Below are 12,057 nucleotides of genomic sequence, written 5' to 3'. Positions count from 1 at the left end.
TGTTAAAATAAAAAAAAATTTTAAAAAAAGAAGGACCTTGGAACCTCCCCCTCCCCCCCCACACACATACCTTCCCCCCTCCTGTTGGTGGGCTACTCTGAGACTTGCCAGAGCCCTGAAGATGCATCCCTGCCATTGGATCCACAAGACTTTGTACCCACCAGCCTGTGATCTTCCCGCATTCTGCATCGTTGCTTGTGACTGCATGAGTCTGAAGAGGGATGCATGGACTAGTATGGGGTTTATGGACCTGAGTTTGACTTGGGTGGGACATTTTTGCAATATATATTTACTTCTCGATATAAAGTTCTTTCTTATACATATATGAGTGTCACTGAATTTGTTTCTCTAGTCAACCCGGCCTCACACAGTATCTATCTAATGTTCTCACTCTCCAGGCTAACACAGTATCTATCTAATGTTCTTACTCTCTTACGAAGAACAATAAATGAAATGGAAGCACAGAGCGCCGGGGTGTTGTGGCGAGGTGCCAACAAGTCGGTTCAGAGTCAGCATCGCCTGGTTCTGTGCCATCTTCACACTTGTCCTGATGCTGGAGCTCATCGCGGAGCTACTACGTCAACCCATATTGTTGAAAGTCTTCCTCTTCTTCGCGGCTGCTGTATTGTAGCAAGTATGATGTCCTTCTCCAAGGACTGGTCTCTCCTGATAACACATCCAAAATAGGTGAGGTAAAGTCCATCATCCTTGCTCCCAAGGAGCATGCTTGCTGTACTTCTTCATAGACAGGTTTGCTTATTTGTCCATGATATTTCCAATATTCTTCCCAGCACCATCATTCAAATGTGCCCATTCTTCTTCAGTCTTCCTCGTTCAGTGTCCAGCTTTCACATGCCTACGAGGAAATTGAAATGCCATGGCTGGGGTCAGGCCCTCCTTAGTCCTCAGATAATGTCCTTGCCTTGAAGATGCTGTGTGCAGCAGATTTACCTAATGCAATGTGGTTTTTGATCTCTTGACTGAATCCATAGCATTGATTGTGGATCCAAGCAAGATGAAACCACGGACAACTTCAACCTTTTCTCCTCTTACCGTGATGTTACCTATTGAGCCAGCTGTGAGGAATTTGGGTTTTCTAACCATTCACTGCAACCCTCAATCATCAGCAGCAAGTGCTGTAAGATCGTCTCACTTTCAGAAGACACCACATGCCATTTGCACATTACGGGTTCTTAAAAAACCTTTCTCTAAGCCTGATGCCCCATTCTTCTTCATAACCCAACTTCTCTGGTTATTTGTTCAGACAGGGGGCATTTGCCTGAGGTCCTATAGCCAATTAGTGGCAGAGCTGGGATTTGAACTCATTTCACCTGGTCCCAGAGCCTGCTTTCCCAGTCACAGGGGCAGAGGGCCCTCCCTAATCTGGCCCATCCTTCCCTGTGTCAGTTAGGTCTTGCTACAAAACAAGTCATCTCAGACTCACATCGGCCATGAGAAAATCCCTGACACTCCCAGGCAAATGTCATTGCACATTCTTCTCCCCCATCACAGCCGCACTCCGTCTATCACACATCGGTCGGATCCACAGGGTGGCCAGGAGGTGTGGCGTGAGGGCATGGGGATATGATGGGGAAGGCATGATCCTGACAGTTGCTGAAAGTCAGAAGGATCCAGGCACAAGGATTACAACTTTGAGCAAGTCAGGCAGATCCTGGCAAGGGATGACAGTTCTTTCTAGTACAGGGCAGTAAAATAAATGACCTCATTGGACATTGTTGAGTGCTGACCAGGAGGACAGGGCCCTGTGAAAACCTGATCCTGGCTGAGTGCTGGGAAGACCTCCCTGAAGAAGCCATTTTGAGATCAGAAGGCATGTACCAGATGTGGAGACAGGAAGACAGAGAGGGTGGACCAGATCTGGGGAGATGGAAAACCACGGTGTATTTGAGAAACTGCTTGAGAGATCAGTCTGGGGAAACTACAGTGAGCACGGGCAGAAGGAAGGAGAGGAGGTCAGAGGGTGGGGCGGGACCAGACCTGGGCTTCAGGGACTACATGTGCTGAGTCTTTCTGGGGGCCATCCAGGCCAACCTCCGCCCCCCCCCCCCGCAGCCCCCTCTGCTACGCCCATGTCTGGATGGCACCAGCAGGCCTCCTGTTGATTGTGGTCCATGTGCTCTGGAAGGACCACAGGAGATCGGGGCAGGAGGCGAGGGGTGAGGGTCTGTCTCCCTGACTCCCTACTACTGAGCCATGTTGGCAGGGGCTGTGTTTCTCTGGTTGGCTCCAGCTCCTTGGGTTCCCTTCACCTTGTGGCCATTCCCTGGATGATATGGAATCAGCCCCCTCCTCTTACCCCCTGCAGGAGTGGGATGTCAATGACCCCACAGCCAATGAGCTCCCAGGTGCTTCTGAACCTCTTCTAGAACCCTAAGATATCTCCCCACATCTTAGTCAACTGTCTCCATTAAAAGCTCTCACATGACCTCTCTTCTGGCCACCTGTCAGCCCAAGATGACTAGTTTGTATTTTACCTGAAAATATTAGGACAGAGAACTTGATCTTGATTCAGCTATTCAAAAGACTTCCCCTCCCCTGAATCTGAGAGAAGTAGGGGGAAAGAATGGAGGGAGGTGCTTTGGGGGCTATCTCTGGGTTCACTAGAGTCTGATGGGTCTGTCCCAAGGCAGTCAATGAATGTGAGACCCTGGTCAGGCAGGACCAGTAGCCAGAGCTACTGAACGGGTGGCTTCTGAGCTTTGTTCTGTTTCTTACCTGGGCCATGAAGCTCAGACCAGGGGGCTGCAGCATGAGGGTCAGGAATATGACTAAATCAGTAGATGGGTGACAGGATGCCAGATGGGGAGGCCAGGCTGCCCTGGGCAGCGAGTCTGCAGGGTTTCGGAGGGAGAGGTGAAGCAGGTGCACAGATGTGAGAGGCGGGGGCTCTTCTGGGCTTAGGGAAGAGCTGCCTGGAGCAGGGACACCAGACTTCCACGTGGCTCTCTGTTCTCCAGCCTGCACTGCTTGCCTCTGCACAAGGGGCCATCAACCCTTTAAGGGGTCATGTAACATCCCCCTTTACATAGTTTCCATCTCTGCATTTTCATGGGAAACCCTTATCCCGCTTTGGGTGTGTGCTGCCTTCTGGTGGGGACCTGTATAATTGCGTGACTCTGAGTAAATGGGGGTCATCCAACCAGCTCCAAGAACCAGAGACCCCCCAGGACATAAACACCCACGGACTGTCTCAACATCCATACTACATCCAAAAGAGCAATCACCGCCCCCACCTCCATTTCATAAAAATGTATTCCATTACTGAAAAGGCACAGTTACACCAAACAATTCAAAATGAAAAGAAGAAAAAAGAGGAGGAGAAGGAAGAGGAGGAGGAGGAGGAGGAGGAGAGGAAGAATTCAGTCTTGCAAAGGCTACAGCACTAAGCCAGCAACCATAATTTCCATCCTCTTCTGCCCCATCAGCAAGGACACCGGGCAGGGCATCAAAGCAGCTGGTCCCCATCATCTCTCAGTGAGCATAGCCCCAATGCCCAGGCTCTGCTGACTCTGAGCCCAGTGATTCCCCCTTCCCGGCTGAGCATGGACCAGAGCCGGCCACTCAGGGAGAGGAGGGGGCGGTGAGGCCTCAGAGAGGCATCCCTGAGAGGGGCACAGGCCAGCAGAGAACCTGGAGGACACGCATCACAGATGGGCACCGCAGTCAGCAGGCGGCCCTCGGGAGCAGGGCGCTCACCTGCAAGATCCAAGAATAGAGCCCTGGCTGGCAACCCGAGCACTGAGCACGGTGCTGGGCCATCCAGCCTGTCGGCTCCGGGGAATAATGAGGATCCTGAAGAAGCCTCATTATCTCTCCCAGGGCCCTGGCACCCTTTGGAAAAACGGATGTTTGCTGCCAGCCTGTCCCCTGAAGATCCGTTTGTCACAGGCTATTGTGTAAATCGTGTTTGGCCTGGGTTTTTGTTTTTTGTTTTAAATGTGATTTATCCACTCCGCTGACCTTAACACTCCTTTTCCCAGTTCTTAAAATGTGGCTGTCATTAGGAGCCCAGAGGGGAGCGATAAAAAATGACAGAGCTGGGGCCAGAAAGCGGTCGGCGGAGGACCGGGGAACGCCTCCGCCACCTCTCAGTTCCTTGGGGGTCTCAAAAAAGAGGTCAGAAAAGCCAGGGGCCTGTCAGCGGGCCTGGAGGGGGAAGGGGATGGAGTTCAGGGGGGGGGGAGGGTGCTGCTTAAGAGCAGCAAATTGTTCATGACGACACCCATGTGCCTCTCCTGTCAGAGTTCTGAACGGTGAGAAATGCAGGTGCTTCAGAAAGCACTGAGTGCAGACTCATTTTCTCCAGAATAGATATTGAACCTTACTGTGTGCAGGTGCCAGTAGAGAAGCTCCTACCAGGTGGGGCCCTGGTATGTGAGCCCTTACTGTGTAGGGTCCGCTAACGTGAGCCCTTCTTCACTGGGTGAGACCTTGGCGCATGAGCCCCTACTGTGTGGACTCTTGATATGTGAGCTCCTACTGAGTGCAGATGCTGGTATGTGAGTCCCTGCTGGGTGGGGCCTGGTATGTGAGCCCCCATGGGAGGTAGGTCCTGATATGGGAGCAGGGGCAGGTATGTGAATTTCTCCTTGTGTGGCCCTAGGATGTGACTTCCCTCTGCCGTATGTGGGCCCTGGTATATAAGCCCCGGCTGTGAGGGGCCCGTGGAGTACAGATGTGAACCAGCAAGGACTCTGCTGCAGGAGGCAGCTTTCCCAGGAGCTGGGGAGGCAGGAATAAGCGGTAAACAAATGTGTGATCAAGGGCTGGCAAGAGAGTGAGACAGATTGATGTCATCGGGACTGATTTAGATAAGGTTAGACCATGACAACCTTAGACTGTGGTGGGTGGGTGGGGGGTTGTGCTGTGGAGGGGCCTTCGAGCTGACATGTGATGTGTGCAGGAGAACACACATGTGAAGGTCTGAAAGGCTGTCAGGTCAAGGCATAGCTGTAGGGAAGAGGGAGTGGGGGAAGTCGGGGGGGGGGGGGAGCTGGAAAGCTTTGTGCTGCCCCCTCCTGTACACTCTCCACTTCCCTGGGCTCCATTGGAAGAGTCCTTCCTCCAGGATGCCTTCCGGGAGTCCAGACGCCCCTGGTGGCAGAGTGGAGAGACTCCTGCTACAGTAGCCTTGACCCAGGTCTTTTCCTGTGATGCTCAAGGTCAACCCCTTCTGCTGTTCTTCCTGCTGCCCCTCTACGCTTTAACAAGATCCTCCGCAAAACCCACATCATAAGAGTAATCACCTGGGGATCTGTCAGAATTACCTGGGGATCTTGTTAAAAAGTAGATTGGGGTTCAGTCTATCTAGGGTGGAAGTGCAAATTCTCAGCAGAGATGTTGAGCAGGAACAGCCCTGCTATTTTCTGAGGTGCCTCTGGGCAGATGCACACCTCCCATCCTTGTTTAGGTGACCAGCACATTAACCATGTGCACCCCCTGGGGGACTCTGGCTTCCTCTTAGACGCTGTAACCATGAGGGAGAGGCCAGGGTGGTGTGCATCACGAAAATATCCCAAGGGCCCAGCAGCCGTGGTCATGATGGGCCCTCAGGACACAATTGTCAAAGGAACAAGTGAATCTATCCACTCCGATGTGATCTTTGCTGCCAACCCCCCTCCGCTAGCTGCTACTGTGACGGAGAGGTCGACGGCGGATGGGTTGGCATCGCCCTAAGATATTGAGTTGTTGATACGCCATCCGAGGTCGACCGTCTTGAATATGTCCCCAGGGAGCTTCACCTCCCAATAGTCATGTTTGGGGGCAGGTTCCTCCTCTTGAGCGTGCTGTGATTGTTAGATGCCGTTCAATTGTGTCCCGGCTCATAGCGACCCTGAGTACATCAGAAGGAGGCACCCCTGGGTCCGGCACCGTCCTCACAATTGTCCTTGTGGCTGAGTGCCTTGTTGCAGCCACCTGTCAAAGGGCTTCTTCTTTATCACTGCCAAGCGTGGTGTCCTTCTCCGGGGGCTGAGCTCTCCTGACAACGTGTCCCAAGTACTTGTTTAAAGTATGCCTAGGATGGATGCCCTCTTAAGTAGAGACTAGACTTATTGCCTATTTCCCCCCAAGAGAATATGCCAGGAAAGCCTGGGGTTCACTTCTCACATTAGGTTACGACAGGACTGTGGCTTCCATGCTGGTGACCTCTCCGCTTCTCTCTTGGGTTGCTCCTCCTGGGGGAGGCCAGCTGCCAGACCGCGAGGAAGCCCTGTGGAGACATCCATGGGAGCAACGTTGGAAGACAAGCTGCGAAGCCTGCCAATAGCCACAGAGCGAACTTGGAGGCAGAATCTCCCCCCGTACAGAGCCTTGAGACACTGCAAGCCTACCCATTGCCTTGATTGCAGTCAGGAGAGAGACCTTGAACCAGAAGAGTTATTTGGCTGAACTCGGTCCAGATTCCTAACCAAAGAAACGGGGAGACGCTAAATGGTTGCTTTAAGTGCCCAAAAGTTGAGGCCATTTGTCACGCAGATAACAAATGGCGTCTTCCCCCTGCTGAAATTGCCCCGATGGCATCGAATGCATTCATGGTCAACTTCAAAACCTCATTTCAACCTTGTTCTTCTGTGTGCCTTCAATACCTAACCAGAGCCTGACTTAAAATAACAGCTGCGTATCCCTCATTTGTGGCTCTTGTGAAAGAAAGCGACATGAAAGTCATGTTTTCACAGACAGTGGTTCTTGTTGCTGCTGCTGGGTGTCCTGCAGTCTGTCCCGACTCACAGCGGCCCCGTGGGGAGGAGCATCACTGAGCGGCCTGGGAGGCTTTTCTGGGTTGCAGTCCGTATAGGAGCACGTCCCTAGGTTTTCTCCCTAGGTGGGTTCAGATCACCAGTCTTTCGGTTTGCCATCGAATGAAGAGCTGTACCATCAGCATTCCTTTTAAATATAAGCAAACAACACAAACCAAGAAGTGCTATTCTTTCATCAACTCCGAATACGGTAATGAGCGCAACAAGGTTAAGCCCGATTAATATTACAAGCTACGAGATGGGCAGGAATACACGCTTCGTCGTTCCAGTCTCTCAGATGTCTCCTGTTAGGAGTTTGCTGTGTGCACATCCATTGATGCAGCCAAATAAATATAAGAGCATCCCGCTATAGAACAAAAGTGCGCTCATATTTTCTCACTTTATCTTTTATGTGGCTTTTTGCACCTCATCTTATTTTACGAGCTTTTTCTTGCATGATTGATATTCTGCCAACAGTGGGTTTTCTCTAATTGTACAATATTTTAAAGATGTAGCTGTGCCGCTAGCCACGCTGAGCATTTGACAAATGTCTGGTCTGCATTGAAACGTAGGAAACACATTTTTCTGTAAGTGTAGCACACCTGCCCGATTTTGAAGCCCTGGAAGCAAAAATCGAATGCCCCATAGCTCATTAATAATGCTGATATTGTTTACATGTTTAAAAAGCAATAGTTTGCATATATCGTGGCTTTGTTAGGTACCATCCAGTTCGCTGGGACTCACAGCGGCTGTGCGCACAGCAGAATGCAACACTGCCCGGGACTGCGCTTCCCTCGCAATTGTCATGCGTCCACACGTCCTGGCAGCCACCACGTCCATCCATCTCTTCAAGTGTCTTCCTCTTTGGGGGCTGCTCTGCCCCTTTCCCAAGACCCACATCTTGCTCCGGGGCCCAGTCTTTCCGGATAGCGTGGAGCATGGCTGAAGTGAGTCAGATGAAGTCTTGCCGCCCTTGCCGCCAAGGAACCTGATGGCTGGACTTCCTCTACGTGTGGGTTCTTTGTGCAGCCCATGGTACTTTCGATATTCTTTGCTGGAGCCATAATCCAAATGCATTTCTATATTAGGTTAAGCAAAAGTATATTATTAAAATCAATTTTGTCCCTGAGAATACATTTTTGTTGTACTTACCAGAAAATTAAAAATTGCATATGGGGGACATTTGTGGCTTTCGGTGCATTCCATTTCATTGGTCACTTTTTTTTCCCAATCCTTTTATTGGGGGCTCATACAACTCATCACAATCTCTATATACATCCTTTTACCAAGCACATTTGTTGCCATCATCATTCTCAAAACATTTGCTTTCTACTTGAGCCCTTGGTATCCCCTCCTCATTTAAAAAAATCATTTTATTAGAGGCTCATATAACTCCTATCACAATCCATACATATATCACATTGGCCACTTCTGAGCTAGACAGGGCCCTATGGCTAGCTATGTAGGCTAGGTCAGGTGGTATTTCATTATAAGAATGTTCTAATGAGAATAATGGAAATCAGTAATAGTTGACTTTTTATTGAGCTTTTATCCTGTGTCTGGCGTTATGGTAAGCACTTTCCAGGTGTGAATGTATAGGAATGCTTCCCCTCAGGCTGTGATACTACATGTTGCTGTTAGCTGCCCTTGACTCAGTCCCAACCCACAGCAACGCTGTGTACGACAGAGAGAAGCCCACCTAGTCCTCCCCCGTCCTCACAGTGGTTCTTCTGTTTGAGCCCTGGTTGTAGCCACTGTGTCAGTCCATAGTATTGAGGGCCTTCCTCTTTTTCACTGGCCTTCTCCTTTAGCAAGCACGAGGTCCCTCTCCAGGGACCGGTCTCTCTTCCCAACAACTCGGCAACATTACATAGTATCAACATTTAGTGTTAAGGAAACCAGGAATCAGGGACACTGGGCACTTACTTGGGGTCACTTAGCAGCTTTTAATTGGTCTGTTCAGTCCACGTGGTTGCTATCTTTTTGTGCATCTTTCTGATAATTTCCTTGGGATCAATGTCTAAAGGTGGGAGGAGATGGTCAAAGGCTTTTCCATTTTGAAGCTCGGAAGGCATTTTGTCAGCACACCTTCTGGAGGTGGAAGCAGGGGCGCAAGGGTGTGGCGGCAAAACAGACACATCACACTGGACACACAGTTTCTTCACTCCCAGCCTTTCCTGGGAGCCCGCTACTCTTGTGGGTGCTGAAGGCACACAGTGACCCCTCTGGGCCTCCTGGGACTTCTGTAGCCCCTGCTTCCAAGACACAGGCTTCGCAGAGGGAGCCCTGTGTTTCAGGATCGGAGGGAATTCACACTGTGAAGTCTATGGAGGAAGTGGCAGTGACTGGATGGGATGGACAGGGGCTCCACTTTAAATACAATTGTTCTGGGGTAACCTTAAGCTCATGCCACATGACCAGAAGAAGAAATTCAGGGGCAAGTTTCCATGTAGGAACCGTTGCTATGGCCAATGCCACATCCAGCGGTGAAGCCACCAGCGTGTTGGAGGCTCGGGGCGAAGGCAGTATGTCGTGCGGACTAACTGACGGTGAGAGGGGCAGGTGGGCCAGAGCGGTGAAGGGAATGGAGTTCCAGCATGAAGGTTAAGTCATATTCTAAGCGCAGTTGGGAATCTTGGGAACCAGTGGATGGACCTGTTTGTGGGACCTGCAATTTATTCAATTTGAGCATTCTTCGAAGAAAGGAACCAGAATTCAGAATCAATGTTAGCTTAATACTTCAATATTCATTTAGGATGAGAAAGAGATCACAATGAAATACATATTTTTCAACAGCTTAAAATTACAGAAAAAAATCACACATTGGGTGAAAAAGCTATTTTTAAACTAGCATCCTGACTGCTTCCCAGGGTCTTTTCACCACCTCACAGTTTAGGGCCACATCCCCTCAAAAGCCCACATTTGCTGCACGGATCTTGTAATAAAATCATTTTCTCAGACAAGACGAAAAAGATCATTCTGCCTTTCCTCTAGGCAGAATTTTGTGGAAATTGCATCTAGTTCATCCTTCAGAAACAGTTTATCTTCTTCATCACAATTCATGATTGATACTGCCATATACAAGTTTAGAATGGTTATCAGAATTGGGGAAAGTTCTGTTAAGGTTTTTTTCAGATGGACATTGAACGGTTCCAGGATCTCTCCAAGGTTTGGAGCCGCCACAAAGCCTGAGTCATCCTTAGGGGTCCAAGAGAGGAGCAGGCCCTGCCTCTGAAGTCATACTTCTGTCATTGGTACCCACTGCCATTGAGTCGGCTCGACCCCAATGACCTTGTGCTTAATGGATCAGAATGGTACCTAGTCCTGCACCATTTCCAGGATATTTGTCATTTTTGAGTCCGTTCTCCTAGTGATTCCAAAGTAAGACTCATTTTATAGCACTCTATTGACCTACCTTTGTGATCCATCAGGTTTTTAATGGGCAGTCAGGTCTAAAGGAGAGTCTAGTCTTAACGCTAGAAATCTGGGTGAAATATGTTCATACTGAATGAACATGCTATTCTTTGAGATACCAGTGGCATGGCTTCTTGAATCACAGCAACACACAAGTCACCACAATACAACAGATTGACAGTGAAAAGCCATATGCCCGAGGGGGCTAGGTACCATCAAGTCAGTTCTGAAACACTGGCCTGTGTTTCGTAGAGTGAAATACTGTCTGGGGAATCCTGCGCTGGCCTCTCAATTCTCGCTGCGTTTCAGCCAATTGTTGCAGCCACTGTTGTCAGCCCATCTCATTGAAGGTCTTCCCGCTTTTGCTCTGACTTTGTTTTACCAAGCAATATGGGACTGCGCCCATCTGATAACATGCCCAACGCACACGAGGCGCAATCTGCAGATCCTCGCTTCAATTGAGCATTCTGGATGTACTTCTTACAAGACAGATTTGTTCACTTGTCAGGCATTCCGTGGCATATTCCATATTCTTTGCCAACACTAGAGTTCAAATAACACTATAGTTCAAGTGTATACAGTCTTCCGCAGTCCTTGTCCAGTGTTCACATGCCTATGAAGGGAGGGACAGCACCACGGGTTGGACCACGTATACCTAAGTCCTCCAAGTGGCATCTTTGTTTCAAGATCTGGTGAAGAAGATTCTCCCAAGCACTATGTCATTTGATTTCTTAACTGCTTGCTTTCATGGATGTTGATTGTGGAGCCAAGTGAAATGAAATCTTTGGCCATTTCACTATTTTCTCCATTGATTATAATGTTACTTGCTGGCCCAAGTGTGAGGATTTCTTGTTTTCTGGATGCCGAGGTGTAATCCATACTAAAGGCTTTGATCAGTAATGCCTTGAAGCCCCCTTTGCTTTTCATGGGCAAGGTTGTGCCATCTGCACATGGCAGATAGTTCCTGAGTCTCCCTCCAATTCAGATGCCGCTTTCTTCTTCTTCTGGTCAAGGCTCTTGGGTGAAAGCACGAGGATTGGGTAAACGTAGGGAAAGGATACGAATGCGCTGCTCACCTTCCCTGATTGCAGCCACTCGGTCTTCCCTTGCTCTGTTTGAATGACTAGCCCTTGGTCTACATACAGGTTCCACATGAACGACATTAAGCCTCTGGAGTGCACACGCTTCATAATGTTGTCCATAATGTGTGATGATCCAGACAGTCAAGTACCTTTGTATACTCAAGACAACATAAGCATATGTCTGATATACTCTCATTTCAGCCAACAGTATTCGGCATCCGCAATGATAGGCCTCAGTTCACATCCTCTTCTGAATCCAGCTTAAATTTCTGGCAGTTCCTTGTCTTTGTGCTGCTGCCACCAATTTATAATTCTATTCATAAAAATTGTACATGTGTATGATATGAATGATATTGTTAACTAACAATTTCTGCATCCTGTTAGATCACCTTTCTTTGGAGTGGACGCACATATGGAGATCTTCCAGTTAGTTGACCAGGAAGCTGTCTTTCTGTTTCTTTCTTTTTCCCCCAAAAACCATTTTATTGGAAGCTAATACAGATGTCATGTTGTTCTATAGTTCAATCGTATCAAGAAGTATTGTACAATTGCTCCCACAATCAGTTTCAGTCTCTTCCTTCTTGAACTCCTTGACATCAGCTCCCTTTTATGCTCCCCTCCACACTGCACCCCACCCCCCAGAAACCCTTATTCTACTTGCTGTCTCTATAGGTTCATCAGTTCTGGGTTTCATATACGACAAACAGAAAAACATATAACAAAAAATCAAGAGGGTTACCGCCAGTGACAAAATACATCTGAGATAAACCCCAATATGAATAAAACACACACAGACCCGATGA

Source organism: Tenrec ecaudatus, chromosome 1 (genome assembly GCF_050624435.1).
Source record: "Tenrec ecaudatus isolate mTenEca1 chromosome 1, mTenEca1.hap1, whole genome shotgun sequence".
NCBI classification, from domain to species: domain Eukaryota; kingdom Metazoa; phylum Chordata; class Mammalia; order Afrosoricida; family Tenrecidae; genus Tenrec; species Tenrec ecaudatus.
Note: the sequence above shows the minus strand (reverse complement) of the source record.